At 35.5% G+C, this 15,301-nt stretch overlaps 1 protein-coding gene across 1 annotated transcript in view; it reads right to left on the reverse strand.

The window, feature by feature from the left end:
• Positions 1-6,142, reverse strand: part of LOC106069308 (uncharacterized) — a 17,143-nt gene extending 11,001 nt beyond the window's left edge. The window contains exon 1 of the mRNA XM_056028751.1: positions 5,958-6,142. The gene's annotated coding sequence lies outside the window, so the exon portion shown is untranslated. The remainder of the gene's footprint in view (positions 1-5,957) is intronic.
• Between the last annotated feature and the right edge of the window lie 9,159 nt (positions 6,143-15,301).

The following is a 15,301-nucleotide window of genomic DNA, read 5'->3' on the forward strand; positions in this document are numbered from 1 at the left end:
TGTCATGATGTCACTGTCATGATGTCATTGTCATGATGTTATTGTCATGATGTTATTGCCATGATGTTATTGTCATGATGTTTTTCCCTCCGTTCTTAATATGCAGAAACAAGCAGAAATCTTAGTACACAAGTGACCAATATTACAGCATTAGCCCTAACTCAAAAGCCTAGCTGAGGATTTCAAAATATATCCTCCTCCTTCAAAAATTGCACCCCCAATTCATGAATAGCCATTGGTATAGTTAGGCTATTAAGATACAAGACAGCACTCTTTGCTATCATCTCCATAAAACCATCTTCACAATATCCATCGTCCTTATCTTCCAATTGGCATATTTCTATTCATCAATTCGTGACGAAAATTATTAATGCCTACCCAGGTAAGTCAACGTCAAATAACATTATTGTTTCGTGGTCGCATTCAGACACAAAATTATTAAAAAGACATCCGATTTACAGTGTAAGCGAATCCATTGTTTCGGAATATGTGGCTCATGGGCGTAGCCAGGATTTTTTTTCGGGGGGGGGGGGATTTTTTTCTATATATATATATATATATGTTTGTATGGATGAATGTGTGTGTGTGTGTGTGTGTATACATAATTAATCTCTATTACATTCTGACCCTTCATTCTTTTGGAAGACGTTTATTGTGCCCTAGAATAGGTTCTTCCTGGAGTTAGTGGAAAAAATTGTAGACTCTTCAACCTTGCCAGCGAGGGGTTTGGAGGTTGAGAGCTCCCCCAGCGCGGGTATTGAAAGCCAACTAAATGCATATTCTGAGGTACCTACAGTGCATTATTTTGCTATTAAAAAGTTTTATTTCAAAAACATAATGTGCTATTCTTACTGACTCCCGCGCCGTTCAGCACATTTGCTGGCAAGCTGTTTCCACAAATATCTGTTACTGGCAATGTCTGAAGCCTCTTCCCACCTGCTCTGAGGACCTCAATGAAAGTGTGGCGCCAAGTTGTACTAGGATGTCATCGCAACTCTTATTATGCGTAATTTATTTTGTCGGAGAACATGTCCCGGAAACCTCATGCGACGCTCTGTCACAACCTTACTAAGGGGTCGACTCCCAATTCGGCATAGGGTTTCCTTGATTTAGACCCGATCTCTATAACTGACTCCTAAAATCCGTCTTAACCATCTTTGTAGAGCCACATTTAGTGCTTTCAATTTCGGCAGATGACTATTCATTGCACTTTATTAATGGAGCCCAGCCACTGGTAGACATGTGTAACTTCTCTTGACTACGATCTTGGAATTAGGTGACTATTTTGCTTTAAATGTTATATCGAAAAGGGAAGTTTTATCGTCAAAATCATCTGTTGGAGGGTTTTAAACTAAAATATATCTGGAGTTGTTTTTTTTTTTAATTCAAAACCACATTTAGCTACGGTCGTAGAATTTGGTGACTGTAGTATGCTTTAGAAATAATATTGAAGAGAGAGGCTTTCAACCTTAAAACGCTTTGTAGGGGATTTAAACTCAAAACTATCATGAGGGGTTTTAAACTTTTAAAAAAGTCATCTGGAGGAGAAGTGTTGAAACTCTAAAGCCCCCCCCCCCCCCCAATAGGCTTGACTACACTCAAAGAATTTTAGTGTGAAATTTGCTTTTTTTTTTATATTGAAGAGGTATTTTTTTTACATCAAACCCCTCTGAAGGGAAATTTAAACTCAAAACACCCAATAGGTTTGGCTACGCTCATAGCATTTTGATTGCGAAATTTGTTTGTTTTTTTTAATTTGAAGATTTTTTTTTAGCTTCAAACCCCGCTGGCGGGGGGGGGGGGGTTTAAACTAAAAACCCTTTGGCTATGCTCATAGTATTTTGAGTGTGTAATTTGCTTTTTTTATATTGAAGAGGTATTTTTAGCTTCAAACCCAGCTGAAGAGGGGTACAAAATCTGCTAACATACGGAATAAGTTGTTGGCAAGGCAACGCCTCATCTAAACTGTTGCAACGTCTAGAAAACATCATTAAAAAAGCATCAAAAATTACACTCACAACATTACCACATTTAAAGGAACTTTTTGAACAAACGTGCCTAAGAAAAATCGAAAAAATCTTGGAAGACAACGGCCACCCGCTCCATCAGAACTACGCCAGGTCGTCGCGAAGTGGGCGACTGCTGTCAATCAAAACAAGAACGGAGCGGTACAAAAACTCGTTCGTACCTCACTCGGTCAGACTCTATCACCGCCACTCAATGATCAGGGAACATGAAATGCACCAAGATACCTGTGTGTAGTCGCTGAATGAACTCTTCATGTTGTCTGTTGTATTTATGTGTATGTTTCTGTTGTGTTGTCTTTATATGAGAAACGAGTCCTTGTAATCACAACAAATTTCCATAAGGATCAATAAAGCAGTCTTAGTCTTAATCTTAGTCTTAAACTCAAAACCCCTTTGACTACGCTCATACAATTTTGAGTATGTAATTTGCTTTTTTATATTGAAGAGGGGTTTATCGTAAATTTGGAGACGGGTTTAAAATCAAAATCTTCCTAAGATGTGCTCTTGGAATTTGGGGATTGTCGTTTGCATTTTTTTTTGTTTTATAGAAGAGGGGGATTTAAAAGCAAAACCCTCTGGTGGGGGGTTTTAAACTCAAAACCCCAGCCATGGTAGGGGTTTTCAAACTCAAAACCCCCTGGACCAGGGGGTTTTAAACTCAAAACCCCTGGTAGGGGTTTTTAAACTTAAAACCCCCTGGTAGGGGTTTTCAAACTCAGAACTCTCTGGTAGGGGGTTTTAAACTTAAAAACCCCTTGGCTGTGCTAGGGCAAGTGATGGTTTAGTATTGAAATTTCACGCAAAATAAACAAAATTAAAGCAAAAGATCAGTCACTTAACTTCGACCCCCCCCCCTGTGGGGAGAGGATTTCATTTCGGGGAGGTTTGAACCCCAACCCTCCCCCCCCCCTGGCTACGCCCATGAGATTGTGGCTATAGTATTACACGGTGAAGTATTTCAAGATCTTTTCTAAAAAGTAAGGCGAGGCCAATCACGTTTACGCAACGTGCTGACATTTAATGTGGCCTATCCGGTAGCCCCACCGGCCCATTTAGGCACTTGCCCGGTTGCCCTTATAACCAGTACGCCCCTGCATTAAAATGTAATGATTTACATAATGTAAAGAAAGAGAAGATAACCGAGATAAAACACACATCGCAAAATAGAGAAACTTGTGGACAAGATTAGTGTGTGTGTTTACGTCTGGGTTTTTTTTTTTTTTTTTTTTTTGCATTTTTTTTTCAACTTATGTCAAGTGTGTGTGTGTTTGTGTTATTGCTTGTCCCACACACACACACACACACAATTTTTTTTTTTACAGAATTTCGTTATCACTGTTTCTTTGGCTTGGCACTTGATAAGTCAGTGAAGAGATTTAAAGCTATTAACACATGCAGAGACATGTCAATTTATTTTTTTTTCAAAATGTCAATTATATAGTTCTTATCAAGTTTTTAAAAAGATCTATATTAATAGGCAAGATTTTTTTACAAGTTAGGCTAAAGGATTCGGCTATTGCTTATAATAGTGATCAAAAGTAGGCCTAATATTCCTTACTGAGATATTTGTTAAGAAACATTTTCTTTTGACTATTCAAGCTATTGTAAAGTCAATGATGTATACTGTATTTCATAAAGAAGTTAAAGATATAAGATTTAGTGACAATGATTGTATGCTGCTACTTAAAAACTCCCAATTCATGGCGAATATTGAAAATAGACTTTTAAAATTTAGAATCTTATAAACATTTTAGACTTTAATTTCCCAAATATATACAATAGAGATTTTTTTAAAAAAGTAGGTCTAGGTCCTAAATAAACTGCATGGCATTGACTAAAGGGGGGGCTACACTTGATAAATCATATAATGTCAAGGTTATTTACGTATAACCGCTAGGCCCTTTCAGTTATGTTGACAATAAGTCGTCACAGTCATGCCGTTTCTAATATCTAAATAAGAAATACTTTTAAAAAAAATGAAGACAATACCCTCTTTATCCAACACACAGAGACAAGACCCTCTTTATCCAACACACAGAGACAAGACCCTCTTTATCCAACACACATAGCCATTTATTTTCTCTTAGTGAGTATTGAATGTTAGATTTAAAAAAAATGAAGACAATACCCTCTTTATCCAACACACATAGCCATTTATTTTCTCTTAGTGAGTATTGAATGTTGGATTTAAAAAAAAAAACAAAAAAACTTTTATTTCCGCCTGATTCCCCCCTCTCCGAGGAAAAAAAATCCTTGTTAAGCGAATGTATTGGCCTAAATTTGCTAGACTGTATAATATTCTAATGAAAAGCCTTTTAATAGATCTAAAGAAAACGATGCGCGAAATATTCCTGAAATTTAATTTATAGAGTTCTGTAATGACTAGGTGGACCTACATTCAGAAATATCCGAAGTCGTATCATCTGTTCAAGGTACCTAAGTAATTTCTAGCCTTCTAGCCAAATTTAAATTATTTTTTATACTTTGAAAAATTAAAACGGCCAAACTAAAGTTTATCAAGTGTGCCCAGCAAGCTAGTATATACCCCAATTCTTTTCCCAACCATATATACATCAACTGTCAAATTTCGCTATAATAGAGCTGTTTTCGAGCACCGTGTTCACCCAGCGTCCAGGTTCCTCCATGAAGTTCTGACTTAATAATAATAATAATAAAAATTAGGCTTGTCTTCGAGTCCGAAGATTAATGAGGAATGCAGTAATTCCCGTGGCCACACAGCCCCATGTGTGACCTACATATTTTGCGCAAGCATAACCATTGTCCGCGTTGGCCGCTAATAGAGGTATTGTAAAAAAAAAAAAGTTTTGTCAGACGTTTTTTTTTAAAGACTTCACGCCAAGAGAGCTAACTGGAAGCATATAAAACATGTAGTGCTAGAACTCATTGAGCATAGACCTAGTCTCTGCTCAACGAGTCTTATACGGAGTGAAAGAAGAAGAGAGAATTATATTATGAAACCCTTTTAATCTATGCTATTTAACATTGGTTAGGCCAATAATAGAATATGCATCGCACTTTACCAGTAACAAATACACTCGCGGAGTCTCCTTTTGACTGCACTGCTGCCCTCCCCACATTAAAAATGGAAGGTTTTCATGCAGTAGACTTTTTGAACAAACTCTGTTGTAGTAGTTTGATGACTTAAAGTGCACGTATATATATATATATTGTAAAACTAGAATGAGTTGTGTAGCCACGCTGAGTAGATGAGGACAAGATGAAAAAGGAAGAACTAGGACCCATGTCAAGGGTAGACCAAAGTATTTTAGATTGGCCACAGGGACTAGTCCAAATGAACATCAATATTAACCTACTTTTTGTGATTCACTGTTGTTTGACAAGCAATCGTTCAAGAGAGCATTATATGTTAACACACACACACACACACACAAATAGTCGCCTACTCTATCTATTTGGACAGTCAGGACAGTCGTAGAACGACTCTGATTTATCACTTGGAGCGATGTAACGAGATTAAGGCCTGGCCAGCTAGGGTCAGAACGATTTCGCCCACATAGCAGTTCCCCCCTCTGCACCACACAGCCGGTCCGTTATATGTGATACCAATAATATAATGCGTTGTCTTCATCTTTTATGTAAATTTAAGCCTTATAAATGCAAAGGAGCCGTGTCTTTGTTTTAATTGCTCTCTCTCATATCTTCTGATGCACACATGTAATTTTTGCTTGTATGTCTAATGTCTATATATAGGCCTCAGAGGCATTCTAATACGAAAATTTAGTATGAGCTTAATAGTTCACTGACAAAGCAGATTTGTTTGTCACATCTGATGTAGTAATATTAAAGCCTAATATGAATCATAGGTACCGGTAATAGTCTTTTGATATGCCTTTAAATATAATTCCGTTTAATTTCTGATGAATCGTCTCCACTTATGTTTCAACTTACCGTGCAATCCCAGTTGAAGCTGAAGTTGATACTCTATAGACCTGAGTCCTAGTGCGATCACTTGGTCAACTTGACAAAACAACTCCTAATAGATACGAGCAGTAGAGTTTATAATGTTTTGTCTCACTAGGCTGTTTCAGCCAGCACTCTATCGTGGACATCGGCCGATATTTACAGCAAAGAAAAGTCCCGACCTTTATATAGAACTGTCAATGTCGTGCTTTTTTTTTTTTTAAAGAACTGATAACCAGCTCCGGACCCATGACAGGACAGAGCGCGATGTGGGACAGTTTATCTGACATAGTTTTGTAGAGACAGCCTTGAAACAGCTTTAGAGTTATCTTCAGAAATGTTGGAGGTAATATTATAGGGTTCTGACTTTAGATTTTGACCCCCTGAAATGGAAACAATTAACATTGTAAACAATCCATCAAGAGGGGATTCCAAAACGATATTTGCTAAAATGTTTTAGGAATTTAAAATGGAAAAGGTTTCAGTCCCTTAAGTAGCCAAATTCAAGAGATAAAACAGGCACAAATAAAAGAAGATATGTACATCTATTTGAAATTCCAAAAGTGACTACTTTAGCATCAGAACCAGCTGTCAGCCAATGGTGTAGTAGCCACTAGCCAGTTCATCTTTTTTTTTTCGCTCTGGTTGATGACCCCCCGTAAGGGTGCCCAATGGAAGGGCGGGCATGGAAGAGAGTCTCAACAGCCTGTCAAAAACGACACGCTGTCCCCGAGGGATTCGTTTCCATGGCGGACATCCACACGGCAGATGTATAGAGAAGGGGGGAAATGCGAGAGTATCCCTCTAGTACAGCGGTTCTCAACCTTTTTAGCTTGGCGACCTCTTTTTACAATTACTCACTTATTGGCGACCCGTACATTAAATTATTTTGGTTTATAAGTTTGATGTTACAAAATTATAATTATAGGCCATGTAAATATCTGATTTGTATTGCCAAAGCTTAATGTTTAATTGCGGTACAGTATGTAATTAATTTCTTGAAATATATAGGCCTATTTCTCATTATTATCCAATTACAAATCAATGAAATAATTTCTTTATGACGTGCATCTATTTACGTTAGTATTTCCTATTTACATTCCACACACGTGACACATTTTCTGTAATTAAATTTGAGAACTAACAGGCTGTTTCGAGAAATAAATATATTATTGCAAATGGAAGAAGAAGGTGTAACAGAGACAAAGCGGAACATTGCTACAAAATCTTGATCCAGAATTGTGTAGGCCAGTGTTGGCCTATTTAAAGAGACATGTTTCATTGTTCAACTAGTTCTGTCTCCTAAAATTCTTTAACTTTCAGGATTTCTGTCAAGTGCAAATGGGATGTTGCAGGGCCGCCGCGAGGATTGTGGCCGCCTGCGTGCGAAATTTTAAAATGCCGCCCCCTTACCCTTTTTAGTTCTAGAAAAACAAAAATTCATTACAACTGAGCTGGAGCCTGGACTTTGTACTCTTCAATTTAAAACCATTTGATAGACCAATCGTTTTGTTTTTCTTTCTATAATCGTACCGTTGTTGTATCCTTCATGCCCTCTAAGATATTTTTTTTTCCAATTTTAACTTTGCATTTTTGTCTACTACAAAGTTATAAAGCCCTTCTCCAGTTCATGTATTTCTACATGAGGTGTATAAGAAACAGAAGCAATATTAATAAAGATTAGTTCGGTATGAGACATATCTGGTGAAGAATCTAATCTAATTTTTTGTGTGAAAATATTTGTGTGCTTAAACAATTTCAAGGATTTTATTTTCTATTTCACTCAAAATATCGTCTTTATTAATAGATACAAATATTCTTTTTGTCTTGGTGTTCAATAAACTCTTCATGGATCCTCTCAAGGCGAAACATTGTCGATAAGAATGCCTTCTAAATTATTTAGGTTTCTTTTCAAATCATCTGACTTACGCGGATTTGGAGGTGCCTACACATTTATCCAACACACCACCAAGACAAAATGAAGCAGTCACTCAGCGCTGATTACTTTTCTTGAATTAATACAAAATAAATAATCCAAGTACAAGTCACTTTTACAATGATTTGAAACAAAACACAATAAGGCAGTGCTTCTCAAAAATTACAGATGCGACACCCTACATGACAAAATTTTCGAATCCAAATTTACATAGCGAAATATCACAAAACGAGTCTGTTGCTATTTTTCGGAAATAGTGTTACCTATAGAATTTTAAAGTTTTCTAAAACGTTCTTTCTGGAGACAAATTTGAAGATGCGCGGCAGGTTTTCACTCAAGTCGGAAAGGGGTTTGATTTCGGGATGTGGCCCCGGCGCATTCCGGCGTTTTTAGCTTCAGAAATGTTTTCTCCTAACGTCAACAAGCCTTTTGTCTTGTAGTAAGAAGGTCAAAAGGTCAATAGTGATGTGTTTTCTTTCAGAATGCACTATTCATCCTAGTGATAAAAAAAAGTTAAGGGCCATATTAAGTATAGGCCTAATAATAAAGAGGTAGCGCTGGTCAATAGTATTATGCGAGGGACATTCTAGGTACATGTAGCGCGTGGACGTCGTGATCTTTTTTAAGATCATCTTCCTGTTAAGTACATCTCTGGCGTTGACCTTAGTTTTCCACACAAAAGTCGTCACTATAATGAAGTGCAATAGTCGGAAGAAATTCGACTATTCAGAAAAAAAAAAATCCAGAAGAATCACACTAAAGGAGACTTTTTGAAATGTTTTCTTCAAAAAGTTTTGACCCATATTGTTGCATACGCCTCACGCAAAAAAGGTCTACACTTAACACGGCCCAATTAGAAGATGAAGCGACGTCTCTTACTTGAAATATTTTAATTTTTAAAACATTTGAAATTATGGAATTTTAATAATATTCGGACATGGATTAATGACTACAATGAAAATAAACATGTTGCCGCCCCCCCCCCCTTGTTGCTGGTCGGGAGTTGGCTTATAAAGCCAGTAAGCCTACAACTGAACCGATGTAGGCGTTCTAAAATACACCTAAATAAGTCTCTTGTGAACTATAAAACTGTTATTATAATATTACAATATAGAGTCTTCACAGATTTAACTTCTTCAAGAGTACTCATGAATGGACGCCTATGGAAAAATCCAATGGAATCCTCGCAGGCCGCTCTATTTAAAAAAAAAAATAAAGTTTCTTAAATAACCTATATACGAATGTCATGTCATTTTTTAAAAAGGATAATGGAATAATTAGAATTCAGAAAAATATTTCAATATTCAAGAATTTATTTTTTGAAAACTAAAAATTAAAAAAAAGTTAACCTTGCAATAATGATTTGGCCGCCCCTTACATTCGGCCGCCTGCGTGCAATGCACACATTGCACAATAGGCAGCGGCGGCCCTGATCCGATGTTGAGTAGATTTGAAAAGAAGGGGTAAATGTTGTCCACATACATGCGCAAATGTTCTTTCACAAAAATTATCATTTTATCTGTTTGCCAGTTTCAAGGTAATTTCCCTAGAAAGCAGATACAGTTGGAAGCTTGGAAATATTAGTGTCGATACAAATGACATGCAGGGGTTTTCAATTCCTGCTTATTTAACTAATGGGGCAGGCAGCGGAAACAGAGGTGCTGGTCTTACAAGAGTCCAAGTGCTAACGTCGCTACATGACCAGGTGCTAAACCAATTCCTTAAACTTTTTTAAAAAATCAGATTTTATTTATTTTTTGTTTAGTGCCCCCATCTGAATAAAAGAAGAGTATTTTTGTGCGTTTTGTCTGTTCGTCGTTCTGTCCGTCACGATTAGATTAAAAAAACTAGAACTCTAAAAGCTATTGAAAATCTGATTTACACTTTAATGTTCCTCCCGTAACATCTCAATAGTTTTAAGTATCTAAAAATTGATTGTTCCGGATTTTTTGTGTGCAAAACTAATCAACCCCAACAAATGTTTGTTTGCTCTTCTAATTTATATTACATTCTATTTCCATGCATAAAAGTTGCAAAAACACATTATCAATAATATGTTGTTCCGTTTTTTATGTAAATAGCATATTAATGCTAAATCAAAATCTCTATACTGACTTATATTTCATTAATTGTAAAAATGTTCCGGATATTGTTTTATAAAACATGAATTATGCCTAATGATTGCTTGAAATCGCATAATTTACTAATATTACACTTATATTAATTGACAATGCATCACTATAATTTGGTTATCAATATCAAATTGTTCCGTATTTTAATCTTTAAACAAATTTTAAAAATATCGACAATAGGTTGTTCAGGGCTTTAAAAAAAAGTAATTTACTAGAATTGATTACTGAAAATTACTTTTTAGACATTTAATTTTCTTGCTAAAACATAACATAGAAGTTTTGTAATCGATAAAGAATTTCCGGATTTTGTTTTTTACAAATCGTCTCCAGAAATTTCCGAATTTATTTAAAAATCTACACACGCCAAATAATTGTTTGAACTCCCTCTTCTAATTAATAAACAAATAATTTTCTCATTTACGAAATAATGTTTTACGGATTTTTATGAAAAATATTTTAACTCACTTCTCTCTTACATTACATTTAACTTTCTACCTAAAACATTAAAAAATCTAATTATCGTTAATATTATGTTCCGATTTTTAAGGAAAACAGAATCCAAACACCAAAGTAAGGTATGAAAATCTCTCCACATGGCTGTAGTACATCTAATTTTTATACGAGACCATCCAAAAAATTTAATTAACGGTATTTCATTTATCTGAAATTCTCTTTTTCTTTTACTATTTATACAAACATCCGGAACAATCTATTATATAAACTTTTCAATTGTGTTCATACCTAAAAATTATTGCGATGTTTTGAAACGTAGAATAAAGGTTAATCAATTTTTAATAACTTTTAGTTGTTGTTTTTTTTTATATCAAGATGACGGACAGACCGACTGACAGACAAAACGCAAAAACAATGCGACTTTGATCCTTTTTAAATAAATTCTATTAGAACTCAGTGCACAAATGTCTATGAACCCTCGTTAAATATCTCGTGTAAATAAAGACATTTTTTTTATGGTACCGGTACTAGGCTATTGTGAGGTAATGGAATTTTTTTTCTTTGACGTCATATGAATGGACTCTTTAAACATATTTTAGTCTAACTAAGCCTTGTGACGTAGTGTTTTTTTTTCCTGTGACGTCATATGGAATGAATTCTTTAAAAGAAATGCTAAAAGAACGCACTCGGTGCACCAATGTCTATGAACACTCGATAAATGGCTCGTAATGATGAAGGTGATTTTTATTCTAGCTAGGCCGTGTGACGTAGTGTTTTTTTTTCCTTTGACGTCATATGGAATGAATTCTTTAAAAGAAATGCTAAAAGAACGCACTCGGTGCACCAATGTCTATGAACACTCGATAAATGGCTCGTAATGATGAAGGTGATTTTTATTCTAGCTAGGCCGTGTGACGTAGTGTTTTTTTTTCCTTTGACGTCATATGGAATGAATTCTTTAAAAGAAATGCTAAAAGAACGCACTCGGTGCACCAATGTATATGAACACTCGATAAATGGCTCGTAATGATGAAGGCGATTTTTATTCTTGCTAGGCCGTGTGACGTAGTGTTTTTTTTTTCTTTGACGTCATATGGAATGAATTCTTTAAATGAAATCCTTAAAGAACGCACTCGGTGCACCAAAGTCAATGAACACTCGATAAATGGCTCGTATCGATGAAGGCGATTTTTAGTCTAGCTAGGCCGTGTGACGTAGTGTTTTTTTTTTCCTCTGACGTTATATGGAATTAATTCTTTAAAAGAAATGCTAAAAGAACGCACTCGGTGCACCAATGTCTATGAACACTCGATAAATGGCTCGTAATGATGAAGGCGATTTTTATTCTTGCTAGGCCGTGTGACGTAGTGTTTTTTTTTCCTTTGACGTCATATGGAATGAATTCTTTAAATGAAATCCTTAAAGAACGCACTCGGTGCACCAAAGTCAATGAACACTCGATAAATGGCTCGTATCGATGAAGGCGATTTTTAGTCTAGCTAGGCCGTGTGACGTAGTGTTTTTTTTTCCCTCTGACGTTATATGGAATTAATTCTTCAAATGAAATGAAAAAAGAACTCGGTATAGTAATGTTTATTAAGCCTCGTTATGTGACTTGCGTTTAAAAAAGGAATGATATCTTGATTAAGATCTAATCTAGATTTTTTAAACTAGATCTAGATTTTTATTACAGTATATCTAGATCTGGATTTATATTCTAATTAAAATTATTTTAGAGTCTATATCTAGAATTTCTAGATCTAGTTTAGACTAAAATAGACTAGATTAAGATGTAGAAATTCAATTTCTAAACTTAATTGTAAAAAAAAAAAAGTGTAGATTTTCATTTCCAAACGTTTTGATCAATATTGTAAACTAATCTACTATCTTTTATTTAATTTAAATTTAAATTTACGGCAAATGAATCTTTGAAACATTATTACTTTTGACCATCGGATGGCTGCCTGGTGTTGCGGTTTGCGCGCTGGCCTGTCGTTCAGATTTATGGATGGTCCAGGGTTCAAACCCTGCCCGCTCTCATCCCCCGTCGTCCTGCGGGAGGTTTGGACTAGGAAGTAAAACATTTTACATCAAAATTAAATCACCTCTTGAATATTATTTGCGAATATGCAAATCCGACAGGGATCCGACTTCGACGGGGGCCGCCTCTGAGTTTGTGTAACACAAACTCTCTTTGTAACCTTGTTAAATTTTGTTTTTGTATTTGAAGATTATGGTTCAGTGTTTTATGTATGATTGCTACTTTACTTTTGAGCCTTCTGTCCTGAAGGCTTTGTAAATTTAGTGATTTTACTAAAGGTGTTACTCTAGTCAAATGTGAATATTCGTTTGTTATGAATCTCACTGCTCTATTTTGTGTCTGTTCCAGTTTCTTAATGTTTTCTTGAGTTGAGGGGTCCCAAACGGAGGATGCATATTCTAATATTGGCCTAACCAAGGTTAAATAAAATTTTAATTTTATGTTCTTATTTGATTTATAGATATTTCTTTTAATAAATCCTAATGCTTTGTTGGATTTTTTTGTAGTTTCATCAATATGTGGATTCCATGACAGTTTTTCATTTATTATAACACCTAGGTATTTTGCGTTTTTAGTCTGTGTTACTGGTTTGCCATGAATAAGATAAGTGGAATTAATTTGTTTTAGTTTTTTTGTTACTCTTAACAACTGACATTTTTCTGGGTGGAAAGACATGCTCCAATTTGATTCCCATTTCTGTAATTCATCTAATTCTCTTTGTAAAATATCTGTGTCTTGTGTTGTTTTTATTTTTCTATATATTATGCAATCGTCTGCAAATAATCTGACTTTTGTTCCTGAAGTAATGCAATTTGGTAAATCATTTATGTAAATTAAAAATAGTAGTGGACCTAAGACTGTTCCTTGAGTTTACTGTTATTGGTGTTGATTTAGAGCCATTTATTATTACACTTTGTTCTCTCCCTATCAGAAAATCTTTAATCCACTGATGCCGAAATATTTTAATTTTTTAAGCAAACTATGGTGGTGAACTTTGTCAAAAGCCTTAGAAAAATCTAGTAAGATAGCATCTATTTGTTCACTATTATCTAAACCTTTTGAAAAATCATCAATTAGTCCTATTAGTTGTGTTTCACATGATCTATATTTCCTAAAGCCATGTTGGTATGGTGTGAGGACATTATGTTTGTCTAAGTGGTTTATGATGTTGCTACATATTATGTGTTCTAGGATTTTACATGTGATGCTGGTCTGTAGTTTCCTGGGTCAGATTTTTCTCCTTTTTTAAATAGGGGGGTGACATTAGCTTCTTTCCAGTCCTTTGGTACTCTGCCCTGGTTAAGTGGCTTGGATGGCTCGTTCTCATAGTGTAGCCTTTATTGTTGTTCCCCAGTATTGGGGACTCAGTCAAGCTTGATCCGGATGCAGACCCTTTTGTAGAACTGACCTGTGGGGTTCGTATCGGTCATACTTGGTCGTTGTTCTGCAAACAGCATGGACAGTAGCCTATTTGGTTGTGGGCAGTATGAGCCAAGCTTTCATGTGATAAGATTTTGTCACTAAAATAATATACAGGCTGGCCCAGCAGACGTTTATCACGTAAACTATTTATGTTGAACATTCCAGACTAAAACACAGAGGGAGATTCGTTCTACTTAACAGAATTGTATCTCTTAGATGCTCATAATCTCTTTCTTCAACACTGTTTTATATCGGTATTACTAAGCAGGGGTCACTTCAATCACATTAAAGGTACGGTAGTTTAATAACTGTAAACCTACTTTTGGGCCACCCTGTATATGTTCAATTGAATGATTTGCTTTTTTTTTTAAATTGCTATGCACATATTCATATCATACTATATTCAATAGTTTGTAACTATTACTTGTTAAATACTGTACGTTGGTCCGTTTGTATTATAATTAACATATTTCATTGATAAGACTGTTGGGGGTGCCCGGGTAGACAATAAGTACTAGATTAGTATACAGACTTAATTAACATATTTCATTGATAAGACTGTTGGGGGTGCCCGGGTAGACAATAAGTAGTCTACTAGATTAGTTTACAGACTTAATTAACATATTTCATTGATAAGACTGTTGGGGGTGCCCGGGTAGACAATAAGTACTAGATTAGTATACAGACTTAATTAACATATTTCATTGATAAGACTGTTGGGGGTGCCCGGGTAGACAATAAGTACTAGATTAGTATACAGACTTAATTAACATATTTCATTGATAAGACTGTTGGGGGTGCCCGGGTAGACAATAAGTACTAGATTAGTATACAGACTTAATTAACATATTTCATTGATAAGACTGTTGGGGGTGCCCGGGTAGACAATAAGTACTAGATTAGTATACAGACTTAATTAACATATTTCATTGATAAGACTGTTGGGGGTGCCCGGGTAGACAATAAGTACTAGATTAGTATACAGACTTAATTAACATATTTCATTGATAAGACTGTTGGGGGTGCCCGGGTAGACAATAAGTACTAGATTAGTATACAGACTTAATTAACATATTTCATTGATAAGACTGTTGGGGGTGCCCGGGTAGACAATAAGTACTAGATTAGTATACAGACTTAATTAACATATTTCATTGATAAGACTGTTGGGGGTGCCCGGGTAGACAATAAGTACTAGATTAGTATACAGACTTAATTAACATATTTCATTGATAAGACTGTTGGGGGTGCCCGGGTAGACAATAAGTACTAGATTAGTATACAGACTTAATTAACATATTTCATTGATAAGACTGTTGGGGGTGCCCGGGTAGACAATAAGTAGTCT

This window comes from Biomphalaria glabrata, chromosome 5, assembly GCF_947242115.1.
Source record: "Biomphalaria glabrata chromosome 5, xgBioGlab47.1, whole genome shotgun sequence".
Lineage (NCBI taxonomy): Eukaryota > Metazoa > Mollusca > Gastropoda > Planorbidae > Biomphalaria > Biomphalaria glabrata.